Here is a 3,973-nt window from a genome sequence, read left to right on the forward strand (position 1 = left end):
AATTGAATGTGCGAGTAAAGTAATGAGCCAAGTATGGGGTATAGGAAAGAGAAGGTTCAAGAACGATTGGAGAATGAGGGTCTGGTTGTTTGATGCGTTGGTATGGGCGGTATTGTTTTATGGTGTGGAGATCTGGGGATGGAAGGAACATAGGAAAGTAGAGCGCATGCATGAGCGATTCCTGAGGTGGGTAATGGGGGTTAGCTGGAGTTGCCCAGGATATATGTTAAAAGAAGAGTTAGGAAGAGAAAATATGGTTACTAGACAAATTAAGAGAGCATGGAGGTTTGAAGAGAAGCTAAAAAGGGGAGAAGGAAGTAATATTGCACAAGCATGTTTCGGAGAAATTCAGAATAATGAAGCGAGAGGTAATGTTGGAAATTCAAAATGGGAGGAAGAAAGGAGAAAAATGAGAAGGGTGTGTAATATTCGAGAAGGGGTTATGGAGTGGCAGGACATAGAGTTAGAGCCATTGGTTAAACAAGGAGAAGAGAGATGGACAAAGATTATAGATTCGAGGTACAATAGACGGTATATGATGGTCAAAGGGTTGACGAAACCAGAATATCTGCAAAAAAATAAAAAAGGAAGAAAAATGGAGTAGGGTTGTGCGGTTTAGAATGGGGGAAAGAGTGAGAGCATGCAGATATTAGATGAATGAAGAGGAGAATTTATACAGAGTATGTGGATACGAAATGGAGTCATGGGCACATGTATTAGAGAGATGTACAGGAGAGGAAGAGGGACAGTTGAGTGTGGATGAGTGTGTAAGATGGATCTTGGAAGGTAGTGAACAGGGAGTAATGTGGATTAAGAAATTGGATGAAGTAAGGGAAAGCAAGGGAGTAGGGCAGAGCCAAACGGGTGATCCTGAAAAGGAACAGTAAAAAACGAAAATTGTTTTCAATATCGTGGAAAATGCATTTTTTATGGTACGAGGAAACGGAAGCCCTGGAAGCTCGCTCATTTTAGGAATAAATATCAGTACTGTTACTATTGTTTATCCTACGTAATGCGAAAGAGTAGAATATAAGTAGTAGTTAAGTTATACTAAGGATGGAATTGTAAATATATGTACAGGGAGCGGAGGCCCTAAACCCGTAAAAGGGAGAGATTAAATACATACATACATACTTTAAGCTAGCGTAACCCCCGGTTAAAAAAATAGTAGAGCATTAAATTTGGCAATGGGACATTAAATGAGCATTAAATGAGCCCTTAATTATAGTATGATCAGATTTACAATTTGTGCATAATTTATATTAAGGGCGGTTTTTCAGTATTAGGGGTGGCTTTTAGAAAATATTTTTGGTGGTGTTAGAGAGCATTAAATGAGCCCTTAATTATGTGATATGACAGAACTCGATTAAGCATTTATTTCACATGGGGTTCCGCCAGCTAAACGTTAAGCTAGCGTAACCCCTTGTTTTTTTTTTTTTTAAATAATGCAGCATTAAATTTGATACTAGGGCATTACATTAGCATTAAATGAGCCCTTAATTATGAGAGAGATTAAAAATGAAAAATAACAACACTTTTATAAATATTCCTAAGATTTATTTGGATATGATACACAGTGCGCTTGAAGTGTAAACTTTATGATTTTATTCATTATCTAAAAAAAAAATAACAACTTCTATGTTTATAAAAGTATTTAAGTTTTTCTTCTATGTATATTTTCAGAAAATGTAGTCACTTAAATTAATCTTAACAGAATCTAAAAACTATGAAAATGGGCTGAGTTAGCACGAGCTAAAGTGAACAAAACTCGTAATTTTTGTTTTCGAAAAATGTACACTTTTATAATTATTTAAGAAACTGAAGAACCAACAAATTCTTAGAAAAGAATAAAAAAAGATGCACCTGGAAATTGCGCGCAATTATCAGTCCTTAAAATTAAAATTCGAATGATTTTTTTGAATTTACTTTCAGCAAATTTCTTCTCAGGCGGAATTCCCGCTTTTAATCGCAAGAGGTTCAATTATTTCCAATCAAAATAAGCAATGAAATATTTTTTGAAAAATTCAAAAAAACATACATCCCTGTATGCGAAAAAGAAATTCCCCAATATGTTCAAGTGTGAGTAGTAAGGGCATTGACGTCAATTAAACATCCATAATTAAAAAAAATGGTTCATTTCTCTATTTGAGTACAAAAGACTTACCATTTGATAGAAATGTTGCATTAAATTTCCTTTGAAGGTGGTGGAGAAAGGAGTTTTATTTAAAAATGTGTTGGATTTTCTAAGACACAACTGCCTGAATTTCTAAACTTTCTTATTTTTATTTTTTGAGTGTATTTTAGTCTGCATTATGTTCAGGGCAAAATCATATAGTGAAAAACGTTAAGAGAAATATCTATTTCTTCAGCTAGTCAATAAGGTTAAAACCAAATCTTTCCAACAGTTTGTTAACATTTTTGAAAGGTTTTTGTATAATTTCAAGAAGCCAATTTATCATAGTATTTTACTAACTAATGGAGATATTTTAATCATTTTAATCCTGAAATCTTTTCCTTAAGGTCAAATATGGTGATAAAACCTCGCAAAAATTTAAAAAAAACTACCACCTATTTAAATAAAGGTGAATGTTTATCATATTAAAAGAAAATTTAGAAATATTTATAAAAGTATTATAATTTTTCATCATTAAAATTAATGTATACAGAGTACAGTTTTTATTTGAAATTGCATTACCCAAGTACGAATTGCCGGAGCTGAATACACGGCCCAATTTTGGACCAACTTTGGCAGCCAAAGGTCGGCTAAAGTTATTAGGCCAATATCGGCGTTTTAATCGGCCCAGTGTTGAGCCAGTGCTGGCAGCTTATATTGGCTATTCATATTTGCTAATCCTCCACCGATGCTTGGCCCAGTATCGGCAATTTATTGCGCCAAGTCTCACTTTCAGTACGGGGAACCATGTTTCACGAGGATCAGCCAAAGTCTGGCCCAGTGACGGCACATTACTGGGCAAAGTGTCACTTTTATCACGGCAAACAATGTTTTATTTATGGCCCAATGTTGAGCCAGTGCTAGCAGCCTTTATTGACTTTTTATATTTACCGATCCTCCACTGATGCTTGGCCCAAAATTGGCACTTTATTTCGCTAAGTCTCAGTTGGAGCACCTAATAAACTAATCTTACACGAAAGATAAAAAAAAATTTATTGAAATATTTTCAAAGTTCACGATGAAATTTGTTAAGTTCTGTCATTAAAAACTTAAAATGTTTATGAAAAATTACATTTCCCGTCACTTCAAAATGTTGTAAAGTAGGCTACAACGGGGAAAAAACGAAATATTACGAGAAGAAAAATTGTAAACGGTTTAAATTATTTATTTAAAAATGATTGTACTGATATTCCTGTTAACAGTTCGATAGTTCGATAGTTCGATAGATTTAGGTATACGAGTATAGATGTAGGTTCGATACCCCGTAGCGTTAGAAATTTTATTAGTAATATAATGTTCAAAACGTAATATATGTATTCAATCTAAACAGGACCATTAATATTTATATTCAAAGTACTCGCAATCAATTAATAATTATTTTTTAAATACCTTTTTTGTCATATCAAACCAAAGTCAAACCAAGTCATATCAAAGCCAAACCTTGGCTGCCTAGTGCAGGCCATAGTTATCATTTCGTCTTTGGGGCGATAATGGCAGTCGAGCTTCAGCAATATTTTTGCCGACTATGGGCCAATGTTGGGCCATATGTGACTTCGCACTTGGGTAGTTATTAAGATACTATATACAAAGACTTACCTTTAGAATTGGTCTATCTCTTTTAAAATTATGAGATATTTCTTTATAAAATAAATTTTATTAAATTTATTTTTATATTATTTACAATTACAGTATTCTATAATTAAAATACCAGGTGTATACATATGAAACCGGTATTGCCATTTAGCGGCCAGTAGGCACACTTGTAGGCACTGTCGGAACTTACCATTTGTGCTAATTGGC

General features: G+C 33.9%; 1 protein-coding gene across 5 annotated transcripts in view; it reads right to left on the minus strand.

Annotated features, from left to right (window-relative positions):
* The window catches only part of LOC117177547 (protein kibra), a 441,495-nt gene that overhangs the window by 211,010 nt on the left and 226,512 nt on the right, over positions 1–3,973 (minus strand). The gene's annotated exons all lie outside the window — the stretch shown is intronic.

This window comes from Belonocnema kinseyi, chromosome 7 (genome assembly GCF_010883055.1).
Source record: "Belonocnema kinseyi isolate 2016_QV_RU_SX_M_011 chromosome 7, B_treatae_v1, whole genome shotgun sequence".
NCBI lineage: Eukaryota > Metazoa > Arthropoda > Insecta > Hymenoptera > Cynipidae > Belonocnema > Belonocnema kinseyi.